Source organism: Labeo rohita, chromosome 3, assembly GCF_022985175.1.
Source record: "Labeo rohita strain BAU-BD-2019 chromosome 3, IGBB_LRoh.1.0, whole genome shotgun sequence".
NCBI lineage: Eukaryota > Metazoa > Chordata > Actinopteri > Cypriniformes > Cyprinidae > Labeo > Labeo rohita.
The window spans coordinates 21,708,219-21,735,270 of record NC_066871.1 but is presented as its reverse complement, the minus strand read 5'-3'; the positions used below and the strand labels follow the sequence as shown (position 1 = coordinate 21,735,270).

The following is a 27,052-nucleotide window of genomic DNA, read 5'->3' as shown; positions in this document are numbered from 1 at the left end:
CTGCCTCTAGTGTTCATTTCTGTTGGAAACTGCAGTAATATGTACTTATTTTTATGTATTTTGCGTCTTGCGAAAAAGTTCCCACAGGTGTTTTCATCATGAGGTCAGGTAGACCTTTTCTTCATTTTTTTCAACGGCAAATTATATTCATAGTGCATATTGCCACCTAATTGGCGTTACGCAACCTTTTTAAATATTATAGTTCTTTACGTAGTTATTATTACTGTAAACAAGAATTCTTGGAAATCTTACTTCCGGAACCCGACTGTTACATTTTATTACGAGCTATTGTTTGTAAGTGAATCGCCTGTGAGGTTTGTTTGTGTGCTGAATGGGATTTTGTATGTAGAGTATTAGAAATGAGTCACTTTTAAGATTTCATCTCTTTTAGAATACTACCGGGTGCACTAAGTTTTGAAACAATATATGTAATACAAACTACTTTGTGGAGATGAGCGCTTGTCCAAAGGAAAAAATAGCACTTCTGTTGTAAAAAAAAAATGCCTGTAAGCCTAGCAGAGAGCTCTGTAGCAGACCGTCACAGTCAGCTGACAGTAAGAAAAAGTAAATAGTGGCAACTTGCATTCCTCAATACAGCACAAGCAGGCAAAAGAGAAGCATCAAAATCTTCCCCTCTTCCATTGTGTAAGTGGTTGTGAGCTATGTTACCCATGGCTGGATTACCTTGGATGTTCACTTTGAAAATAGTATGCCCAGGGTGCACTAATATTGCACTTTTTCTGGTGCATTTTCAGTGAACTATGATTAGGGACATGCTCATTTTAATTTAGTATGCGTAGGATGTGATAGCATGTAGAGATTGTTCCAGATATCTTAAAGGAGAAGTTCACTTTCAGAACAAAAATTCACAGATAATTTACTTACCCCCTTGTCATCCAAGATGTCTAAAAAAAAAATTAACATTTTTATACTTTTTTAACCTTAAATGCTCGTCTTTTCTAGCTCTGCGTGAGCTCTATGTATTCTGGTTCAAGACAGTAAGGGTAGGTCGAAAAACTCCCGTCTCATTGTCTTCTCCAACTTCAAAATCGTCCTATATCACTGTTTTACCTTTTTTTATAAAGGATGTTTGATCTTCTTTGCATGTTCACTTTGTAAACGCTGGGTCAGTACTTCTGCAGCGATGTAGGACGATTTTGAAGTTGGAGGAAAAAATGAGATTGGAATTTTTCAGGCAGAGCTAGACAAGACGAGCATTTAAACGAGGTTGAGACGAGGTTAAAAATATATAAGTTGTCAATTTGTTTACAAAATGACAGGTCGTTTTGCTAGATAAGACCATTTTTCCTTGGCTGGAATCATTTAAAGCTTCAAAGCTTCATTTAAACTGCATTTTGCAAGTTCAAACTCGCGGGGACCATAAAAGTACACTATATGGAGAGAAATCCTGAATGTTTTCCTCAAAAAACACAATTTCTTATTGACTAAAGAAAGAAAGACATGAACATCTTGGATGACATGGGGGTGAGTACATTATCTGTGAATTTTTGTTCTGGAAGTGAACTTCTCCTTTAATTCAAGAAACCTGTCACAAACAGGAGACTATAAGGACCAGCCAGACAATGGCTGCTGTAGACTGTAGTGTTGTTTATCACATTGTTGTTATTGTGGCTTGACCCAAGTGTTACTTTTTTCAGTGGGAATGGATTATACGTTTTCAGAGAGGCTAATTTCAGCATGTCTCTCTCCCCTCTGGCATTACGGCCCTCAGAGCTCAGCCAATAGAGGTCTGTAGCAAATTGAATAATGGCAGAGGGTTAAGCTGAGCATCTGGCAGACCCAGGTGTGTTTGTACATCTGCTTGTGTGTGACTTTCTGCGGAAGTGCGATTGCGCGTTCTACACACCACCCCCTGCTGGCGGTTGGACTACAGCACCTCTCTCAGTGGCCAGGGGCTGCCAATACCCATCAGCGTCAGTGTGGGCAGCCCGCTGGGTGCCTAAAGCTGAAGTAATGCGCCGCCAGCGAGCTTCAGCAGCGCCATGCTAATGTGTGCAAACCAGGATGAAGGGGAAACATAGGTGAGCGCTTAAAACGGCCACTCACATGCAGACCAGGCCAACTTCATGCATAAATATTTTTGTCTCTGTGTGGCCATGACTTTTTTCATGATGGGTTTGTGCATGCCCTCTAGTCTTTTTACAGGCTGTTAATTGTTGAAGACAGGTTCGTGTTTAAAATAAATGCTGTTCGTTGAACCTTCTATTCATCAAGAATCCTTAAAAAAATATGTATCACAGTTTCCACAAAAATAATTGGCAGCACAACTGTTTTCAACATAATTCAACATTGCCATGATAGGAATGAATGTTACAAATGTAAAAAATGTTTTAATATATTTTAATAAAAAGTTGAAATATATTGACATTAAAAGCAATAATATTATCAAAACCAACACAATAGAAATCAATAGAAGTCAACTGAAAGTCTCCACTGTGACAGACAAACAACCGTGTGTGTTTGTTCTCTCGCTTAGGATTTCTTGTTTCAGAGCTGTACTATCTGATGAGCTGTCAGATTGTGTAACCACATGTGACAGTGATGTTTTAAACGGCTACAAAAATCCCCGAAAGAAAACAGGGTGACACCAAAAAATTGAATGCTAAAGCAAACGCTTTTAGATAGATCAAACCTCTGGTGAATCAGACAGCAGGTGCTCTAATGGGACGATGGGGCTGAACTCTTCCCGGACGGCGTTGTGTGAAGAGATGGCTCCTTGCGGAGATGGCCTTGGCCCTGAGTCACCGACTGACTTAGTGTGACAAAAGCGTCTTGTCAAAATGTCACACCTTTGCCTCCAGACTGCTGCTGTCCCCCAGGCTCAGACTTCAGCTTGTCCGCTGTCATCCATTCTGACACGGGACCTGGATTTGCTCTCAACATTGCGGCCCTGCAAACAAGCTCAGCCAATAGAGAGGGGAGGCTGGAACAGCGGGAAGCGGAGAGAGGCTCGTGTTCGAGATTTCAGATTGTACACGAGAACAGATGGAGGGAGGGAACAGAGTAAAGAAGTTGTTATTGTCAAGCTTATTGTCAAGCGTTTGGTGGCTTCATTGTAATGAAGTCAACATTTACTCAAAGCTTTTGTCTAGATGAACATGTAGTCTAAGCAACAATTAGTGATTAGCAATAATGACAGACCTGCTTCAACATCATACAGTAGCTCAGTTCCAAGACCTAGTGCGCTGCATCAACGCCTACATGGGCAGCTGTCTTTTAAGACATCAACTTAACTGTCCTCGATGCTCATAAGTGAGTGATTTGGAATGTTCTACATTGGCAGATGCTCATACATTGCAAGCATTTTGATGTGATCGGCAATTGATTTAAAAATGAAAACCCATTTTTTCTTATTTGCTTGATTCCTGGCTTCCATTAGTATTGACACCCTTGGTAAATATGAACGAAGGTGGCTGTGAAAATAAATCTGCATTGTTTATCCTTTTGATCTTTCATCTTTTCAAATTCTAACCTATCCTATCACTGAAGTAAAAAAAAATGGAAAGTAAGGGAGAAATCTCATTATGAAGTAAATGTTTTTATTTCTTCATGTTGGCCACAATTATTGGCACCCAATTATTGCAACATCCGTTTCCCAAGATAACAGCTCTGAGTTTTCACCTACAATGCCTAATTAGTTTGAAGAACACCTGAAAAGAGATCACAGACCATTCATTCATACACAATCTCTCCAGATCCTTTCTTAGCTGTTCTCTTCAGTTCACCCCACTCATTTTCTGTAGGGTTCATGACAGGGAACTGGGATATCTATGGCAGAAGCTTCATTTTGTGCTCAGTGACACATTTTTGTGTTGATTTTGATGTTTGTTTTGGATCATTGTCCTCATGGAAGATCCAGCCAAGGCCCATTATAAGATTTCTAGCGGAGGCAGTCAGGTTTAGATTTTTTGTCTGTTGGTGTTTGATAGAATCCATGATGCCATGTATCTGAACAAGACATCCAGGACCTCTGGCAATAAAATAGACCCACAACATTAAAGATCCAGCAGTATATTTAACCGTGGGCATGGGGTATTTTTTTATCCCTGTTTGCACCAAACCCATCTGGTGGGTTCGCTGCCAAAAAGCTCTTTTTGTAGTTTCATCTGACCATAGAAACCAGAGAATATGCTGGAGTTTGTTTTTGGATGAGCAGGGAGGATTTTTCTTGAAACCCTTTCGAACAACATATGTTGATGTAGGCGCTGTTTGATATTTTTTTTAGGCTTTTCAAACCCCAAGACTCAACGAATCTCTGCAGTTCTCCAGCTGTGATCCTTGAAGAGTCTTTGGCCACTCAGACTCTCCTCCTCAGTGTGCATTAGGAGGATATAGACACGCATCCCTTTTCCAGGCAGATTTGTAACATCTTAAGTTGATTGGAACTTCTTAATTATTGCCCTGATATTGGAAATTTTCTTACTATTTTCGTACAACCACTTTCTATATTGTGAAGCTCAACATTCTTGTTCTGCACATCAGAACTATATTCTTTGGTTTTACTCCATGTGATGGATGATTAAGGGAATTTGGCCTGTGTGTTCCTCATATTTATAATCCTGAGGAACAGAAAGTCATGGCTGGACAATTGACCTTATCTGTAAACCCCTCCTCTTGAACACAGCTGAGCCAATGGCAATTGAGTATCAGTTGCAGGAGAATTGGAACTTGGACATCTTTAGGTTTTAGCACCATAGAGAAACATTGCAAAATCCAATGCTCTCATCAGTTTGATAGCGTTTATTCTAAAAAAAAATTGTAGAACAATGTGCCTGGGGTACTTGTAACAATTGGTATCCTGAGAGGACAGGCAATGGAATTTGGAAATGTATTTTATTACTCAGCGTTCATTTTGTGGTTGTCATACTCATTAAGTTACAATTTTCATCTGCTCAAGCAGAACATTAATATCATCTTGTGCTTCAGCAAGGTGTGTTGGGCTAAAACCAGAGTCCTAAACAGCTAACTGTTCTCATGTTATGTACAGCGTAGATCAAAAAACATAAACGAAGGTCTACTTTTCAGCGCCTCTCCATATTAAACTGGTTAATTGTAAATGAACTTAATTTTACACTCCAGTACGTGAACAGTGTTGATTCTGGATGACATAAAGCTTCTCCCACTTGCATTGTTATCTGTAAACCCTTGCTTCCAAATTAATCTTTTTAAGCAACATATTTATTTTAAAATCTTTTGTATATCCCTCCATCACTTATTTAAGTCCCACTGGAATGCTCCTCGACAAGAGGCTGTCCTCAATTTGTCAGTATATCAAAATTTTGTTATCTGATTTGGATAGTTCCTTTACAGAACTCGTTGATAAAACAATGAATTTTTTATTAGTTTATTAGACAGAAATAAATACTATAGGTAAATGTACATAGTTAGACAAAGACTATCTGCAGTCCCTGGAATGTAAAAAAAAAGATTTATGAAATTATTGAAATTGTGTTGTAAAAATGTACAAAATGTCAGTCATAAGTGGTTTCAAGAAGAACATTTCCCCTAGAAGAGCACTGCCATTTTTTCACTTTTTTAAAAAAAAATGATTTTCTTCTTTCTGACTGTGCTACTGTGACGCTGCTGAAGGAATTAAATGCATTAGAGGTATTAACGAGCACATTAAATTAAGACTATAACTGCTGGGCTGCTGTAATGGCAGTAATGAAAGGGGTGATTGCTAAGAGCTGAATGGGCATGTAATGTTAAAAGGAGTGAGACCAACATTCTGAGAATACAAATCCAGTTAAGAGTCAGAGTTCTCCATCACTGCTCACAGTGTTTTACTGCACATGGTTATTTACTGCTCCCACCGTAATATTATTTTACCCTCTTATGGCAGAGTGGTAGACTGCCTCATGCATATAATCTCATACCATACCCTTCTGTAATACCAAATAAAAGAAAGAGACTGGAGTCATGTGATGCTTTTACTTTAGAAGCTATTTACTTTTATATATATATATATATATATATATATATACTTTTTAACTATTAGAAAATCTGGAATCTAAGGGTGCAAAAAAATCAAAATATTGAGAAAACTGCCTTTAAATCTGTCCAAATTAAGTTCTTAGCAATGCATATTACTAATCAAGAATTAAATTTCGAGATTTACGGTATGTTATTTACAAAATTTTTTCATGGAACTTGATCTTTTCTTAATATGCTAATGATTTTTGGCATAAATTAAAATTGATTATTTTGACCCTTACAATGTGTTGTTGGCTATTGCTACACATACCAGTGCAACATATAACTCACAATTCATCACTCCGCTTCGTGTCGTCCCTAAGAATCCCCCTTAAGCATGGTAAAATCACTGTAACACATGGCCTCTCCAGGCTTATTGCTTTAAGGACCTAGCGCCCATTTACAACAAGCAAAATCAGGTAAGACTACAGGGCTTATTGAATATTAACAAGACAGAACATAATTAATATTCATGAGCAAGCTAGTAAGTTTAATAATAAGTGTTCCTCCTCATTTTTCAGACATATTCTCCATGTAGATTGTCCTCAGCGAAGTTCACAGGAGGTTTAATGCATAGCGGAGGAGTTCATTGTGTGTGTGCGACACAAAAGAACGGGAGGGAGAGAGAGAAGGACTGAGGGATCGCACTGTTGAAAGTCAGTTAGATGGTAATTAAAAAAGACAGGAACATTGGATCTCCAGCTGGGCTTGACGTGACTGGTAGAATGCTGCCATTAGTGAAGTAAGCTCTCTGCCTCTCTGCTCTCCTTACAGCCGCTAAATTAGCAACAGAGATGGAGACAAAATAGGAGACGGGGGATTAAAGTAACTCATTCCAGGAGGAACATGAACGTGACAAATATTTATCGTAAGGAGGGTAATGTGGTGGATACGTGAGATGATAGTGGATAGAAAAGACGGATTCATTCTCAGAGAGAGGAAAACAATGGATTGGTGTAGGAAAGATGAGAAAGGTCAAGAGAAAGAGAGATGTACGTTTATGGATTGACTTTGAGTTTGTGTTTGAGCCAGCGAAGCAGAACTCCAAAATAGACCAAATAGGATACAGATAAAACCAATGGTTCATTGAGGCTTCATTCATTTTCAAGACGTAAATGCTTAGTAACCGTTAGGGATGCAACAGTATTATCAATTTCATGGTCACATGATGATACGAAGCGATAGGTCTTCCAGGAAAAAAGCGTAGTTTTAAAAATAAAATTTCTTATTTTAACATAAAACATCTGCGATATGACGATTTTTGATCGTGGATGATAAAAATGTCTCCACAATCTGCTTTTGGAGAAATATCGTAGTATCGTGCTATTCTATCAGCTGCCGTTCTGGCATCTCCATCACAATATTCTGTACAACGCAACATACATTCACATCAGTGTTAACTCAGCAGTAGAGTTACACTCACAAGACACTGCACCCAAACGTGCATTATTTGTTTAAAAGCCTTGCCGGTTAAACGTTTCATATGTGTGCTGTTCCAGTGCGCGTACATTTGAAGCATGCGCACACTAAAATCCTGTCAAATAGCAACTAATTACTAACTAAGTTATGTATTGCATCTGATTGCGCTAATACTGTCAAAACACAGGGTTTACAAGTAAAAACAGTTGCTTATGTCTGAAGTGAACGTAAATAATTAAGAGAAAAACGGATGTGTGCCTGTTAGATGCGTGCAGCTTTTAAAGGGACAGCATGCTGCCGCTTGTCATTAAAGTGATAGTTCACCCAAAAATTATCATTTTGTTATTATTTACTCACTTACATGTTGTCCCAAACCTGTATTAATTTCTTTCTTGTGCTAAACGCAAAAAAGATATTTTGAAGAATGTGGGTAACCAAACAGCAGCTAGTCCCCACTGAATTTAATAATAGAAATTATCAAATAGATAACAATAGTTCAACAGAAAAAAGAAACTCATTCAGGTTTAAAACAACCTGAGAGTGAGTAAATAATAGTATAAAAACAAAACACTATGACAGAATTGACAGACAGATGACAGAATTTTCATTTTTGTGTGAACTATTCTTTCAATGTTAATAAAACAAAACACAAAAAGAAAAATCACTCGCTGCTCTTGACTGAAAAACTCAAATACAGTTGCTTTAACAAGAATCAGTGTAAAAAGTATGTATATAACATATAAGTATCTAGTGTTTCACTTTTATTAGTTAATTCAATTTCTTGAATGCTACTGCTAAATACACCTACTGTACCTGAAAATAGAGTTTGTTGTTTGTAATGTGTATCTTTTTTTTTTTTTTTTTTTTTAATAACAAAAATAAAATAATGACAAAGATTTTCATCACTTTGGCCTAAATATCTGCCATTCTTTTTTGTTATCTTGAAATGCTTTGGTATTAAAAAAGGGAAACTAGTTAGGCCGTACTTCTCAGTCAACTTGCAAAATAGTAAGATCAACATGACAAAGAATCGTGATAAAATTGTGAGTCGTGATATTTCTGGAAAAAATTGTGATACAGTATTTTTGCCATATCGCCCACTCCTAATTGCAATAAATATTGCAACTATTCCCACCAGAACAAGTCTAAAATAGTCAGAATATAAAAACTGTTCTCCCAAAATGTTTGGGGGAAAAAATTAGATGAAGTTTGGTCTGTTACAGTTAAACAAGTTTTTATTATTTTTCACAAAATATTGAGTAAATTTAAAAGATTAAATTCAAAGCAAGAACCACAGCAAACAAACAAAACTGTAAATAAAAATATATATATATATAACATCGAACTGATGAGGTGATTTTAAACATTTATGCATTGCAATCACAGAATGGATGACATGAATACTTGGCAAAGTTTTTTGTCTTGCTCTTTAGGCTGTTTTTTTTTTCTTTCTTCGAGAGAATAATGTTGCAAAATCCATTAGCAAGTGTTGTCTCTCTGAATAAGTTGATGAGTAAATAAGTACAGCATGTCTTGTGATTTCCTGATGTCCACTTTAAAACTTGAGAAACAATAGTAGTTAAAGAGACGTTAAGCTGGACTTGGAACACTGAGGGAAGATTGTGCAGTCTGGAAAATCACTGAAGTGGCAGATTTGGCCAGAAATGGAATTATGTAACTTATCAAAACTAATCCCATCCGAATTAGGTTTTACTCCCTCCTTCCGTCTTTTGCGCAGTGGACATATTAATATTTAAGTACGTGGTTACCAGTGGCTTTTGTTTCCACAGAGGCAGCCAAACGCTAGCATTAGCTATTAGCATCGTCTCAGCTGCGGAACAGTAATGTTTTTATGTACCTTCCTGAGCTTTGATGTCCTGACGTTCTGACCTCTCTTACTGCATAAAGCTGAAATAATGCAGCTGCCTCAGTAAACACTTATTATTGGGTCAAATGTTACATCTCAACAAGCTGTCTCCATCTCATTCCTTTAATCTCGTTTTATAGAGGCTGCTCTCAAATGAGCCATGCTCACATCAATCTCATGGAGAACAGGATACGGTAGCGTTGTCTCTCATGGGTACGACATCCTTAGTAGAACATGTCAAATGAGAATCTAATTAATCTCAAGGGAAATTTAAAGGTGAAGTTTGTAATTTTTTCTGTGCTAAAATACTTTCGGTTTAAAGTGCCGAGAATACTGATCTGCAGCGTGTAATCTGCCCCGTTTGTTACGGACATATTACAGACATGAAATGACATCTCAAAATGTGTGTCTTTTTGAGGAGAGGTGTTTTATTACTTTTTTTAAGCGACTGGACCCGGTAAGCCATAAAACAAGCGAAATCCATTGGAAAAAAATGACTTCTAGAAGGCTATATCTAGAGACCAGAATATCACAGAGACATAGCTGTGAGCTCTTTTGACTTGAACCTGTAAGAAACCACCTAGCAAGCATGCAAAATATTGTTACAATCACATAACAGTATGGAAAAATCCACCCAGAATACCTTAGCTACCGTAAATCAACTCCCCACCCAGTCTAGATTCTAGAGTTGCTCTTGCTCTCTTCCTGTTCCAGGTGTTTGGCGTCTGCATCTGCCTTACCTCTTTCTTTATCCAATAACGGGTTCAAAGTGTTTCACCTGCTGTAGACCAGTGGTTCTCAACCAGGGGACCAGGGCCCACTAGGGTCTCAAGAGGACTTTATTTAAATCAAAAAACAAAACAAGCATTAAATTAAGCTAAAACAACTAAAAATAAAGACCTTTTTTTATCAATTCATCCCTCGGTAATTCAGTTTTCTTTTTTTTCCCCACAGTTTTTAAAAGCGCAGATATGAGGTAGCCAAATTTTACATTTAATTGAAAACATTTATATTCTTAAGTTCTCCATGGGCATTTTTATGGAATATACATTTAGTTATGTGTAGTTATGGTAGAAATTGTGAGTAAAAACACATTATACTTAATCTTTATCCAATAAATCATGAACAACTGGAAAAGTTAATTCAGAACATTTTGCTCTTGAAACTGGAATCCTACAATTTAATTTACAGAAAATAGGAGTGTCAGGGCTTTACATATTGTTGTGCACGGTGGGGGGCTTTTCAGTCAAAAAGGTTGGGAGGCACTGACCTACACAGATCTTCATTAATGAAATGTTGCAGCATGCGTTATTGAGTTTCAGTGAGATCTGTATCAAAGCCGCTTTAAGGCAAGCCTCCAAGGTTAGCAAAAAAGCCAACGCTGCGGTTCACGCTGCGGTGTCAATGGAAAAGAAGCTTCACTATGCTGAATAAACTGCTTTGTGGGAGAATAGCTTATCATTTAATGAATCAACACCCTATCGGCTAATCTTCCACATCTACTAATACCGTTAAACATTCATTTTGGATTGATTTATTTTTAGAATTTCCACAAAAAATGCTGTTTCACAGGCAAAGTCACAGACAATTTTGTGACATGTAAAATTCCGTTTCCGGCACTTCTCGTTTAAATCTATGGTATCTAGATACAGTTGAGGTCAAAAGTTTACATACACTTTGCAGAATGGTAATTATTTTACCAAAATAAGAGGGATCCTACAAAATGCATGTTATTTTTTATTTAGTACTGATTTGAATAAGATATTTCACATAAAAGATGTTATACATATATAAAAAAATGAAAAAAAGTTTCCATACATTTGACACACACATACACAAATACGCTGGGAAAAAAACAAGAATTTGTGGGTTCTGAAGGATTTTTCTGAACAACAGCAGGCAGTTTAACTGTACAGGACAAACAAGGGACTCATGTTCATCACTAAACAAAAAAAACAGCTGTGGATCATTCAGGTAACAGTATTGAGAATCAAATGTATGTAAACATTTGAATGGGGTCATTTTTATAAATTCAACTATTATTTTCTCTTGTGGGCTATGTATGTAAACGTCTTTTATGTGAAATATCTTACTCAGGTCAGTACTAAATAAAAAACTAAAATGCATTTTGTATGATCTCTCTTATTTTGGTAAAATAATTAACATTTTGCAGATTCTGCAAGGTGTGTGTAAACTTTTGACCTCAACGGTTTCTATTGATTTCAACAGAAATGCGTTGTGGTACTCTCGTGAATATGCGTCAAAGACTGACATGGAACAGAAGAAATTGTTGAATAATTGTTGAATAAAAGTTATTTTTGTTTTCTTTACACACAAAAGGTATTCTTGTAGCTTTATAACATTTGTAACTGATGTCACATGGACAATGGACACATTTTAACAATATTGTTTAACAATGTCTTACTACCTTTCTGGGTCTTTAACGTGTCAGTTGCGTTGCTGTCTATGCAGGGTCAGAAAGCTCTCAGATTTCATCAGAAATATCTTAATTTGTGTTCTGAAGATGAACAAAGGTCTTACAAGTTTAGAGGGTGAGTAATTAATGACAGAATTTTCATTTCTGTGTGAACTCTAAGTTTACTTCAGTAGTAGAGCCGTGGATCTTGGTATCTCTCAATACTAATACCATCTCTGATCTGTATTTATCCTAGATGCATCTATTGCATTGCATGTAAATTGCCATTAAGACTGTACTCTCATTATAGCATCATTGGGACAGTGGCCTGTTAATCAGTCTCTTTCATCCTGGCATATGAAATATAGACCAACAGATCACGGAGCCGCTGATGGGCCGTCACGCCAGAGCTGCGCCTTCCGCGTGGCCAGCTCATTAGCGGCAGCTATTCAGCTCTTCACATCCACCGCCGGTATTCACCCAAAGAGTGACAGACCCCCGCCTTCCGCTCTGCAAATTACCATCACAAAATGCCCCAGACTCTACCTATTAATAATGCAATTAGCTCCCTTTCTCCTGCCCGCCAGCTTCTATTGTGTGGCCTTTGAGGCCTTCGCCGCGTTTGTTTCTTCTCCCGTGACACCTGCACTAGTCGCTCTCGCACTTCGTCAGGACTGACTCGCAACTCGCTGAACGTACCGGCATTAGATGTTGAAAATAGCCTGTGTTTTCGGTGATGCTGAAAATCAGATGAATAGTCAATAAATTTGGAGCTTGAATTGAGTTTTGATTGAGTTTCAGCTCATGAATGCAGTGGCGCGGGGTCTGATTATCGGTGACGGAGACGCATGTTAGAGGCGTTATTTATACCCCACTTGTAGTGGCATTCATTAAACATAATGATGAGCAAATGAGCCAAGCCACGTCAAGATGAGAACAGCGTCTTGCCTTTTCCTCTTCTTTGCATTTTATAAATCTTTCCCTTTGTTGTCCAGTCTCTATTTTCCACCACTTTTCTGTCCCCTGTCATCTTTATTTGATCACACCAAGATTTCTTTTCCATATCCTGAGTGAAAGCAGTTCTGTTAACTGAAAATCATGTCATTTGATGAATTGTTTGAAAAATGATTGACCAGAACAGAACTTGTGATGTTTTTATGTCGAAATCAAACACGCACACACACACACACTGGTTTCCATGATTTATGGCAACATAGAATACTTTTTGTGTGCAAAGAAAACAAAAGTAATGACTTTTCGTCATTTGTTTTTGTCACATGGACTGTTTTAATGATGTCCTTACTACCTTTCTGGGCCCTGAACATGTCAGTTACATTGCTGTCTATGCAGGGTCAGAAAGCTCTCGGATTTTATCAAGAAAATCTTAATTTGTGTTCCAAAGATGAATGAAGGTCTTGCGGGTTTGGAACGACATGAGGGTGAAAAATTAATAACAGAATTTTCATGTTTGAGTGAACTACCCCTGTAACATCAGGGCATTGTTAGTATGAATTTGCGTATATTAACATTAGTTATATCAAGAGTAAAACTACAAAACAGAATGGAATGATGTACTCTGTGCGTATATATATAATTATATTTTGGAAAAGGAGAACAACAATGGATAAAAATAGATCATGATGGAAAGCTTATCAGTCCGTCAAAGTGACGGATAATGTTCTGACATGCCAAGTGAGAGCAGGAGAAAGCGAGAGTCTTTGGTCCCGGGCTTGTTATGCTTTGCTTCACTCAGGTCATCTGATCCGGCTCCTTTGGACTCTCTATGTAAAATGGATCATGTCTCTGCATTAGATCCGTGTGAAATATGAATGAAGGTCTTGAGCTCCAGGGCTCTCTGAATCACTTAACTGCCATGTCCTCCACCACCTCGCATGAAAACTATCATCCACACCGTTTCTCATTTTTCCACTGTAAATTCAGTCTCAGCTGCTGTCCAGCTCTGTTATTTCATTATGCTAAGCAGCGAGAGAAAGAAAAGTGAGCTATAATTATCCCAAAGTATATCACATTCTCAAATTAGGCAGTTTCGAAAAAGAAATTGTAGGAGAAACAGGAATTACTTCCAAATTACGCTACACTGCTTGTTTTAATTCTAACACTGCAAAAAAGTTTTCTGTTTGGGTTAGAGGATAAAGTTAGTCTAGAGCACTTATAATTAACTTGTGTAACCATATTAGCCATAATAAGGCTTGTCAATTAGCTGTTGTTCAATAATGGTTTGTTCACCGGTGGCTCAACCGGTGACGTCAGTCAGATTAGTGCTATTAAACCTTTAAGAGTCCTGTTTGAAAACAATTTCTTGCCACATTCCACCTTGGAAGTGTGATAAACTTGTTTCCTCTCTTAATTCCAATATAGAGTGAGCTGGAAGCTTGCTTTATGCGTTTGCATGGCTTCCCTTCATCGCTTTGTTCTCTTCCGCTTTCAGTGCCAGGAGCAAACATTGTGAAAGGAAAGGTCAAAAGTGAAGCGATGAGGGAAACATGTGGAAATATTTGAAGACAGGGAGAAACTGAGAAGGAGGGAGAGAGCGACAGATGGCCGGAGGGAGGCTGGTGTCGTCGTGAAGTTTTGCGTGTCGCCATGCAGACGTCCGTTTCCTTTGTCACTTTTACTCTCTCTCTCTGGTTGTTTTTACTCTCTTTCCACCTGTCACTTGCTCTCAATCACTCTTCCATCCTCATCAGTCGCCCTCTTGTACTCCTTATCATCTCTGACACTTTCTGGCTATCTCCTGCCAAACAACTTATTTTTACATTGTGTGTCGTGCATTTGAAGTGTTACCAGATTAATACGTGTAGATGTACAAGAGACAGTATATAGACAGTCCTCTCATATGAATGGGAAAGAATAAACAGCCATATCGCACAAGCTATGAGCGTGATATTGCGTTTATACAACCCCAATTCCAGAAAAGTTGGGATGTTTTGTAAAATGCCATACAATCAAGAATTGATTCTGAATTGATTGAAATCTGTTCATTCTCTTTAACCTTAACCTATTTAATTTTCATGGCTGCAACACACACCAAACAAGGTGGGACAGAGGTATGTTTAACACTGTGCCACATTAACTTTCCTTTTAATTAATGTTTAATTGTTTGGGTTTTGTAAGCAAAATTGTGGTCCAATCTGGCTTGAAAAAAAACTTCAGATGCTCAGCAGTCTGTGATCGTCGTTGTCTGATTCTCCTTGTCATGACTAGTCATACATTTTCAATAGGAGACAGATCTAACACATTCAGTCTGTGTCTACAAAATCACGCTGTTGTAGCATGAGACCTGAATGAGACATTGCGTTGTCTTGGACAATCATGAACTTCCAATGAAAGACATGATCTTGATGGCAGTATATGTGTCTGTACAATCCCAATACATGCCTCCATTTTAACGGTACCTTTGCACAAATTTCCAGTTACTAATGCCGTTTGCTCTGCTGCACCCCAATACCATGACAGTCGTTTGCGTTTGCATTTGCCGAGGGAGAAAGTCTGGATGGTCCCTTTGGACTTTGGTACTAAGATCTCAACGTCCATTTTTCAAGGAACAAGCTGAAACGTGGACTAGTCTGACCACAGCACACATTTCCATCATCTTTTTGACTATCTGAGACATGGCATCACTGCATAAAATTGATGTATAGCTTTCTGCTAGAGTAACAGAAATTCAAGTTGCATTTATTGATGCAGCTACAGAATTTGTTAAGTGATAGTTTTCCGAAGTACTCCTGAGCCCATGTGGCTATTTTTAACACCGCAGCATGACGGTTTCTTATGCAGTGCCATCTGAGGGCTCAAAGGTCACAGTCACATTCACCTGAGGTGTCCTGCCTTGCCCTACACAGATTGACATTTCTCTGGATACCCTAAATCTTTTCACAATATTATGTTTAGTAGTTGGTGAAACCATGGCCTGTCAATCTACTCCACAGCCAATCATGGGCCCCCTCCTTGCTCGGGCCCCAGGGCTTTAGCCCTGCCTATCCCAATGGTTAACACAGCCATGGCCGTGGTGTTTAACTACAGAATGTTGTTCCTTGCGCCACCTGGTGGATATTGTGTGAAGCACAACAGTGTTTTAAAAAAATCTAAAATAGTGCCTTTAGGGAGCTCCGTGATCACGCATGGCGAATTGCAGGCTGCCATGTGAAAAAAGCAAGTTCTCAGTGGCCAGATCTGTACAACAGTTTGATGACACAAGTGTGCAAATACATAAGAAACAACAACAGAGTGTCTTTAAAAACCCTCTTTTGTGCAGAACTACTTCCATCCACCACGGATTCAAATCTCAAGCTGACAGTTTAACAGCTGAGCCCAAGCCTCTAATTACTAATTTGAAAACGTCTCTTTAGAAGTAATGAAGCTCACTGTATTATGTAGAGTTGAGTATTGAGAGAGAGAGGTCAGTCCGCGAGTGTGATCTGCATCTGATACAGCATTCGATAAGTAAAACATTAGTTTGAATGTGCGCTGAGGGAAGCGATATCTTTTTCATACTATCCTTTCATCTGTTAAGGGTGATTTCCGATGACGTCGCTGCTCAGTGCATTTGTTGGCTGGGTTGTTGAAAGTGAAAATAACTTCCTTGTTTACAACCCATTTTCAGTCTCTTTCAATATAAAAATTCTTTAATGCTGAGTTTTTCTCTTGTTGTCATCTAATGGCAGAATAATGTAACTTAAATCACCATCAGGAACACATACTGTTTCTATACTTGTAATACTAAAAACTATTATTAAATGCTGCTTTTTTATATAAAATATTATTACAACAAAAAAGCCGCTGATGCCCTGGAGCTCACATCTCAGAAAACATTGTATCAAATATATAATATACACAGTACACACACATATATACATTTAATTGCGATTATTTGTTTTGCAGCCCTAATATTATACCATATCTATATATCATACTATATAGAATGCAAAAAACAGTATGCAAAACGTGTAGTATGTCTTATTTTATAGTATTGAAAAAAAAACGTAGGCAAAAAATACCATGATTGATCTGCATTCAGTGAACACATTACCATTCTTATCATAACAATTATTGTTACTACCATATTTCATTTTTTAAATGTCATGGTTATTGTCAATACAGGTATATTGCAAAACCCCTAGTCTAAACCGTGTCTTTTGAGGTGCTAGAAAACTTTTGGCGGCCTCTACAACCCACTTAAGTACAGAAGAGAAGCTGTTTGAGGCCACGGGAGAGCTTGAGCAGAGAGGTCGCACACACAAATGCACACTCTCCCAACATAAAACAGGCCAAGATCAAACCCTGCTAAGCGTTCTGATACACACAGATAAAGCACTACCATGATCAATAGATCAAAGCCTTCTGGGACACTGGAGGATCAATTAGCACCCAGCTGGTGAGAGTGTGTGTGTGCTAAAGTGTGATGAAAGCAGAAAGGGAGCATCCCGAATGCCTTTTTTTAATGCATTACATCCTGGTATTTATGACATCACCTTATTATGATCCTCATTGTCATGTCATTGCTATGGAAATGGGGTTCATGCGAGCTCGGTCCATCTCTCCGATCTGCGGCGTGATCTTTAGTTCTTCTGACACATGAGCGGCACGCACATATAATCAAAGCGCTCATGCGCTCTTTGCATCTCCCATTTTGTTCCCCCTCACAGGAGAGACACTGTGTTTAGCTCAGTATCTGAGGAGGCACCTCATCTGATCCTGTTGCTGTGGCAACAGGGCCCGGCTTGTCTCGGACTACTGTCAGGGTCCAGTGCAGCTTAACATCTGGGAGACAGACACATTCCCTTCCTCTCTTTCACTTTATTCTCGCCCACCCGTACCCCCCTTAGGACAAGTGTATGCGTGTGTGTGCATTTGTGTAACTACGTCACCGCTGTGACATTCATGATTGTTGCGTCGTCTAGATGATTTTGAATGCAAGAACGCATCTTGTGTGTCTTTCCAGAGAACATGTCTTGGATTAAACATTTTTCTTACCCCTTTGGCTCATGTTTTTGTTGATTTAAATAAATCTAATAATATTTAGTAAGGTTAAAAAAAACAACAACTTGCCAGTGGGGTTAGAAAATAAGCTTAAGATATTATTTCTAAAAACAAGTCTTAATATCTTAGGCAGTTTGCTTCCTAAGTAAATTTGTCATGTTTTAAGGATGTTTAGCTTTTAGGAGAACAACAAAAATATCTGTTGTCACGAGCTAAATTGTAATGTAACCAATCATAATATTAAATTTGCACTGTTTTGAAAATACAACACAAAAGCCTGCAGTTATTTTTCATAGTAACTTCTGAGCACTCAAGTTCCTGGTAAATGAAGCCCATCTTGCCCAAATGTTGTCTACTTAGGTAACTAAGTAGATTTTGAGACATAGATTTTGAGACATTCTTACATGCCCTGTCCTGTCTCTGTCTAAAGATGATTGTTTTTGGTTAATAGGAAGCGTCACGTTCAGTATTCACGTCCCGGTGTGACAAAATGCTGAGCTTTTCAAGCATTAAAGTGTTAGATGAATACAGCTTTAACACACTTTGCTCTGTTTGCCTGAGAACCAGCTGTTTATTATTGCTCTGGGCTCCTCATAAAATTACAATGAAGTTTGTACTATTTAAAATGTAGATGGAACAAAACAACTGCCACAGAACCAGCCAAACATGTTTGGTCCTGAGTGTGATGCTCATGGTTTTGCAGAACAGTGCTGTAGGCTTGTAGCTTGTATGTGTGTGTGTGTGTGTGTTATCAAGGTATCATGATGAAGGAAAGCCTCATACAGTTGTGTTCATGTTTGTAATTTTGGAATATTAGGTGTGCAATCATTGCACAGTTTAATACTTAATGTTGCTTGATATCTGATTAAGGTGATCAGATGACCATAATGAAATCCTGTTGGAGGTGTGAGTGGGTGGTAAAATTTAAAAGCACTCTGGTGTGTTTTATGAGTTTTTGTTCAGTTCAATATTTAAAACAAATGAAAATTTTATGAAAGTTCATGAAAATTTAAAACAACTGCCATCATTTACTTATCCTCCAGTTTCTTCAAACCTGTATGAGATTCTTTCTTCTGCTAAGCACAAAAAAGTGTGATTAAAAAAGTATGTTGGTAACCCAAATGTTGATGGTAGCCATAGACGGCCATACAACCATGGCTCATTGGAAATACGTGCATCTACATACATTTCTGCAACACTGTAATTACATACCTTACTTCACGTTTCACGTCAGTTTCAAAGTGAAATGTCCAGAGAGTGGCTCTAAAACACAAGTTCATTAGTGACCGTGGCGTGTTTTTACAGCCACGTATTCCTGCGTTTTTATTACGCTGCTTGAGGTACATATTGCGACTTCAGAATTCAAATATCCAAGGAGTGTCGCTAAAGGTTAATGCTCTCTCATGTTGGAAATATCCCTTACACCAAACCCAACCCTAAACCTAGCCGATAGTATTAGCATATGCAAAAGTGGTATAAAAATGCATTTGTTGATGCAGCCATGCTATTTTAACTTTCTTATGTGGATTTGAGCTGTTTTGTCGAAGTGTAGATTCATGGGGTTTGTATCGGAGCTCTTCATCACTCAAGTGCAACGTCATATTGCGTGAGCTACCGAGCAAACCTACTGAATTAGAAAACTCACGCATTTGAAACTGTATATGTGACGACAACTTTCAAAAGTATCAGTTTCCAAATCACGCAGGATGTTAAAATTGTTTTGATATTCTGTAAGTAACTGTGTGAAAATTAAGCTTTATTAATCAAAACTCTGTGTGTAAATCATACTTTGTGTAAAAACCCTAGTAAAAAAGTAGTTGATTTAAAATGCATCTATTTTATATTAAGTAAAATTTAAGTCTATTAACATATTTACTGACATATCGTTTTAGACTTACTGATGATGTATACACCCACACACACACACACACATATATATATATATACTTGTGTACAATGCACATTTTTTAATATTAAGCCTAAAATGTTTTTATATCACTACTGATGAGGATTGTATGATTTTTAAATAATCTGTCTTTAATGCAAAATATTTCAAGTGTACTAAAATCTACTTGCAATAGATCCACTTTAGCACAATCAAATGTACTTAAGTATGTCTTTAGTTGGACTTCAGCACTACTTCCACACAATTAAAGTGCATTAAGTACAAAATTGTTCCAATTTAGCAGACTTTAAATATACCAGTTTAGTATACTAAAAATACAATTGCATTTTTATTAAGTTTTTTATTACATAAATGTATTTGTAGTGTACTTAGCGAATAATAAATACACTTTAATTTTTTTATTTATCACTAGGGAAGGAATAAAAGTTCTTCTAGTGTTCATTTCAACTGGAAAGTGCGGTGATTCATAATTAAAGGTACATTTTTTCATTTTTGCAGAAATGTATATAGAGTCACGTATTTCCAATGGTTGCTTCCATAGTATGGAAAAAATGCTATGGAAGATTATGGCTACCATCAGCTGTTTGGAACAAGTAAGTTTTCAGCTTTCGATGAACTGTCTGTTTAATATGTGCTTTCTACAAGAGGAATGAGGGTTTACTGTTTCTTTTGAGTTGATTCAAGTTGTCACAGGAGATTTAGTTAGACTTCCATGCTCTTTCAATCGTGTAAACTGTGCGTTTACATTCCATCTCCGTTATCGTGAATGAAACCCACTACAACCAACAAAAACAGCTCCGTTCAAGCCGTCCTGCATTTACCGGTTGTTGACGTTTGTAAATGCCACAAATAAAGACGTTGTTGTTGGCCGCTTCAGAGTTCCTGCTGCTGGTGCGAATGAAACTAGGAAACAGCCTGAGGGGGAAATTGGTTCTCTAGGAACCACCATGCTGGCTAGTTTTCTAGAACTGAGTTCTTAAAACTACGTGGTGCGAAAGCCCCTTGTGATTCAGTTGTTGCTGTGTGAAGGTGTGTAATATTTTTACTCATTCCGCCAGGGTTCATGTGCCTTCAGCTGTTCAAGAGAGTGTGTGCATTCAGCTGAGATTCACTGGATGATGACAAGAGTTTCTTGACAAGAGAGTCTTTCTTAACTCGATGAGGTTGTTGAGGAGGTCAAGGGTTTTTAGTGAAGTGTTTACTCTATGTACATGTGTCTCACTTTGAGTAGTGACATCCAGCCAGCGTCTGCCTGCTTTATCTGGTGGCTCAACACACTGTGCTCTTGAGCAGTGTGTGCGCTGCAGTTAGCTAAAAAATCCAGCAGATAAAAAGATGAGGAAAAATATGGAGAGGAAAATGGTGGAATGAACAGAGATGATTAAGTGGACTGTGAAAATGAAGACTGGATTGGACTAATAGTTTTGGAGCCTTCACTACATGATTCAGTGCTGTTTTTACACTCAAGTTAATGTATAACCAGAGCACATTAATGAAAATTCACTGAAAATGTATTTACCCTCGGGCCTTTGAAGATTCTTCAGTGGAACAGGGGCAAGTTGTATAAACTTAGGCTCTATGTTAAAGGAGAAGTTCACTTCCGGAACAAAAATTTACAGATAATGTACTCACCCCCATTGTCATCCAAGATGTTCATGTCTTTCTTTCTTCAGTCATAAAGAAATTGTGTTTCTTAAGGGAAAACATAGTGGACTTTAATGGTGCCTACTAGTTTGAACTTCCAAAATGCAGTTTAAATGCAGCTTCAAATGGCTCTAAACAATCCCAGCCGAGGAAGAAGGGTCTTATCTAGTGAAACGATCGGTCATTTTTTTAAACAAATTCACAATTTATATACTTTTTAACCTCAAATGCTCGTCTTGTCTTGTCTCTGCGACGCACATGAAAACTCTATGTAATCCGTGTCAATACAGTTGTAGTATGTCGAAAAACTCCCATCTCATTTTCTTCTTCAACGTCAAAATCATCCTACATTGATGTTTTACCTTTTTATGTGAAAGGTGTTTGATCTTCTTTGCATGTTCACTTTGTAAACACTGGGTCGGTACTTTGGCAGCGATGTAGGTGATTTTGAAATTGGGAAAGAAAATGAGATTTTTCGACATACACTAACTGTATTAACCGTACTGACCCGGTTCACGCAGACCTAGACAAGATGAGCGTTCGAGGTTAAAAAGTATATAAATTGTCAATTTGTTTCGAAAATGACCAATTGTTTTGCTGGGATCCTCGGCTGGGATCGTTTAGAGCTGTTAGAAGTTGCATTTAAACTGCATTTTGGAAGTTTAAACTCATGGGCACCATTGAAGTCCACTATATGGGGATAATTCCTGATTTTTTTTTTTTCTCAAGAAACATAATTTCTTATCGACTGAAGAAAGAAAGACACGAACATCTTGGATGACAAGGGGATGAGTAAATTATCTGAACATTTTTGTTGTGGAAGTGAACTTCTCCTTTAAAATAGCGTCTTAAGAACAAGTTTTTACCAACTCGCAGTAAGCCAAGGGGTAATGAGACTTATTTTCTGTATTCAGCTTAGACTAATTCACGATTTTATGCAAGCTATTTAAAAATTGATTAGTCGTAATGGAAAAAAAAATGAGATGATTAACTTCTAGTTAATCATAATAGTTCAGTTTCAAAATGAGAATAAAACAGAATGAGGAATATACTTATATATGACCCTGGACCACTAAACCAGTCATAAGTAGCGTGGGTATATTTGTAGCAATAGCCAAAAATACATTGTATGGGTCAAAATTGTTTTTTCTTTTCTGCCAAAAATCACTAGAGTATTAAGCAAAGATTATATTCCATGAAGATATTTTGTAAATTTCCTACCATAAATATATCAAAACTTAATTTTGATTAATATGCATCACTAAGAACTTAATTTAGACAATATTAAAGGTGATTTTCTCAATATTTAGATTTTTTTGCACCCTCATTCCAGATTTTCAAATAGTTGTATCTGTGTCAAATATTGTCCTGTCCTAACAAACTATACATCAGTGGAAATCTTATGAATCTTTCAGATGATGTATAAACCTCAATTTAAAAAAAAATGACCCTTATGACTGGTTTTATGGTCCAGGGTCACATATAGTTTTATTCCATTCTATTACTGTATTTTCTCAGAAAGACAAGTCATGTGACCTGCTTTTCTCATTACCACACATCTGTTTTTCGGTCATACACACTACACTGGTCGGATATCCGTTTCTGCTGTTTTGCCGATCATGGTTAATATTATTCAGCTAGGTTTGGAGAGTTGATCTTGGATCTGAGAGACGGAGCAAGTTTTTAATTTACTGGAAGATGAGTCTGCTCCCACAGGCAGCCATGAGTCACCATGGCCTTCGTCGACAGAGTTTCACACGGACACTCACACTTCACACCACACGGTCATCTAACGAGAGTGCAACACGCAATCGCACACAGACAGAGTATACCAGAAGTGCACATACGAACCCACACAATTAAGGACAGTGATGCAGGCAGAGTTCAGAGGTGCTCTGTCGATTGTACACAAGGGAGATCCACACAGTTTCAGAGCTGTGGTGTACTCAAGGGACATACGTGCGTGCTTTTATAGTGAGATAACGGTGAAAGGTTTTAGTTAACTGCCGTTATTAATCCTCCTCATAACATCTCTTAACACCAATAACCAGAGCAAGTGTCGCACACTCTCCCTTCAAAACGCACACTGCCTGCGAGCTCTTTACATACGCACGCTTAATGCTAATGCACGAAGGGTGGTGGGAGTGCTTCTGGAATTTGTTCCCTTTTCCACTGAGAATTGCGTGGTTAAAGCGGAACGGCTAAACGAGCGCAGAGGCAGTCAGCTGAGGAATGGCTTCGGTTATTTGCACAGCTCTGCGTGGCTGTAGGTCGTCCGAGTCGATAGAGGTTCTGCATAGCGTGAGCGTTCGTTGGGTGACGGCCAAACTCGCCTTAGAAGTCTCCATCAGAGAGAGAACGTTAGAAAGAAGACATATGATGACAGTTTGAGGGAGAATCTGTAATACGCAGTCCCCTTTTTTCCTTTCAAGAGACTTTGATTCACTGATTCAAAGTGATTCAATGAATCAGTGATTCATTTTTAAGAAATATGATGCTTTTCTTCTCAAGGTTGTGGAAAATATTCTTAAGAAGCTCCGTGTGCACTGCCTGCACCCTGCATAGACAGCAACGCAACTGACATGTTCAAGGCTCAGAAAGGTAGTGAGGAGATTGTTAAAATAGTCCATGTGACATCAGGACACGGAGGAGAAGTAATTATCGAATAAAGTCAGTGTTTTTGTTTTCTTTGCACACAAAAAGTATTCTCATAGCTTTGTAACATTACGGTTGAAACAACCATAATGGATCATTTTTTCCTGCTAGGCAGGTCACAATGCATTTTGGGATTGCCTTCTTTCATGAAGATTACATGTGATGCTGTCTTTAAATTTGTCTAAAATGAAAGGTCTTAGGAGGCATTGTAGTTAAATTGCCTGTGTTTTTTAACAGTCTTCACATCAGCTGCAGGATGCCTTAAAATTCTGCCTCTGTAGGGTGAAATTTTCGAGAGAAAATGAGATGGACAGAGCTGTTTTTGTAGATGAATTAGCTTACGCACAAGGCCATTTGTCACACCTGCAGCCTGTCTGTGTGCGAGGAAACGTTTACAGCATGTGCTTTAACTGTCGACTCACACCACGCTAGCTTGTCCGTCAAATCGGTTTAGTATGCTTCTGCGCAGCACTACTGATGCATTCAAATCTGAGTTTGTTCTGCAGTGTGAGACAAATATTGTGTCTTCGGTGGGACCTAGAGTCCTGGTCTCATTATTAAAGTCTCTTGGGGAGAAGAATATCCCAAAATAGGTCCCTTCCTCCTCATCAACTGCGTCTCTTTCACTTCGCTCAAAATCTCCAACCCTCAGACTGACAGTGGCCATCCCTACCTTTACCTTTTACTTATTATTAAATCACGACACATCAGGTATGTGGTGGAATTCCAAAATTAGAAGAAATGAGACTCTTCTCTGATGGCGAACTGGCAAACCATGTTATTTTGGAAATATACAGTTGAGGTCAAAAGTTTACATACACCTTGCAGAATGTGCAAAATGTTAATTATTTTACCAAAATCTGAGGGATCATACAAAATACATGTTATTTTTTTATTTAGTACTGACCTGAATAAGATATTTCTCATAAAAGATGTTTACATATAGTCCACAAAAGTAAATAATAGTTGAATTTATAAAAATGACCCCCCCGTTTAAAAGTTTACATACACTTGATTCTTAATACTGTGTTTGTCCCAAACAGTTAAATTGAAATCCTTCAGGTCCCACAAATTAATTGTTTTTTTTTTTATGTATTTGAACCCTTTCCAACAATGACTGTATGATTTTGAGATTCACTTCTTTTCACACTGAGGACAACTTTTGAACAGAACGAAGATGTGTTGTTCTTATTTTTCTCAAATATCATATTTTTTTCATGTAGTACTGCCCTTCAGAAGCTACAGAAGATACTTCCAAGTGTCCCAGAAGACAAAATAAGTTAAATTTACCCTGATCTTTAAATAAGAAAAAAAAAAATTCACCCCCTGGCTCTTAATGCATCGTGTTTCCTTCTGGAGCATCAGTGAGTGTTTGAACCTTTTGTAATAGTTGCATATGAGTCCCTCAGTTGTCCTCAGTGTGAAAAGATGGATCTCAAAAACATACAGACACTGTTGGAAAGGGTTCAAATACACAAAAATGCTGAAAAACCAAAGAATTTGTGGGACATGAAGGATTTTTCTGAAGAACAGTGGGCAGCTTAACTGTTCAGTACAAACCAGGGACTCATGACCAACCATCACTAAACAAAAAACAAACAAACAAAACAAAACAAAATAGCTGTGGATTGTTCAGTTAACAACACAGTATTTAGAATCAAGTGTAGGTAAACATGAATGGGGTCATTTTTATAAACTGAACTATTATTTTTTCTTGTGGACTATATGTAAACATATTTTATGTAAACATCTTATTCAGGTCAGTACTAAATAAAAAATTTAATAAAAAAATAATATGCATTTTATAGGATTCCTCTTATTTTGCTAAAATAATTAACATTTTGCAGATTCTGCAAGGTGTGTGTAAACTTTCGACCTCAACTGTATATATAATATATATATATATATATATATATATATATATTTTTATAGATATATATTTTGTGAATGCACTAGTTTCCATAAAATTTTGTCATTGTTTTAATTTATTATTATTATTATTATTATTTTGATTTTCAATGTTTTTGTGACTGCACTTTGTTTTATTTATTTATTTTGCATGTTTGCTGTTTCCAGTTGCTTCCTGTGAGAAAACGTCCCTGCTACACATTACCGTCTCATCCTGTCCTTGTCATTACCATTTTTTCTTCCGTCTTTGATGACAGTTTCTCCTTAAATGTGATTGTAGTGCCCTGCAGCCCTAGTAACCCTTAAAGAGGACAGGTCACACTTCCATGATGAACACAAAATGATCAGTCTACACCTCTTCCTCCCTTCTAATTCTGATTCATCGTGTCTCACCCCTCTATCTCCAAGTGCCCTGTCCATCCAACAATGTCAATGTGCCTTGGTTTCTTTCACTTCAGGGTGCCAATTACAGCCCCATCTTCATCCTCCTCCTCCTCAGTTGTTGCAGTGTTATGTTGACTTAAACACAAGCCGTGGCTGTCTTAATCAGCTAGCACTTGTAACTGATGGAGCTGCTCTCAAAATGAACTTGTTTCGTCACTAATCACGCTTATCATCCATCTGCTCCTCCTCCTCTCTCTCGTTCATCTTTCTCTCTCTGTCAGTGCTACGCTTAATCACTGTGGCTCTGATGGCATATGTATTGGCATTGGTGCTGTGCCGTTTTCCTGATGGGCCTCAGGAGGCCTGATTGTAAGTGTGCGTGATTGGCTGTTGATACTCTGACCTCCTCTTCCCCTGATAAGAGCTTTCTCATACATCATGCAAGATCTTATCATCGAGCCACTTTGCATACTTGTCAAAGGTATGTGAAACTATTGTCATACTGGCCAGTGCTGAGTGAATTGGGAATATTTACTGTCCATTAGGGCTGCATCAAATGATTATTTTGATAATAAAATAGTCTAATGATTATTGGAGTAATTGGTCTTGCGCTGCAGCGCCACACTGGTCAAATCGTGGTATTGCAGAGTCTTACAAGAGGTCATATTCAAAAAATTATTTGACAGCAGAAATATTTGTTGACATTTTATGTATGTTGATATAGCCAACTAATTATTTCAAACCTAATTTTTTTTAAAACAAATATTTATGTCGCTTTGTGTGATCTGTCTACATAGTGTAGAAGCTGCCACTGATTAAAACATAAAAAAAGGTTATTGTGACTTTTTATCTCACTATG

General features: G+C 37.8%; 1 protein-coding gene across 1 annotated transcript in view; it reads left to right on the top strand.

Moving 5' to 3' along the window:
- The window catches only part of cacna1ia (calcium voltage-gated channel subunit alpha1 Ia), a 229,265-nt gene that overhangs the window by 75,423 nt on the left and 126,790 nt on the right, over window positions 1–27,052 (top strand).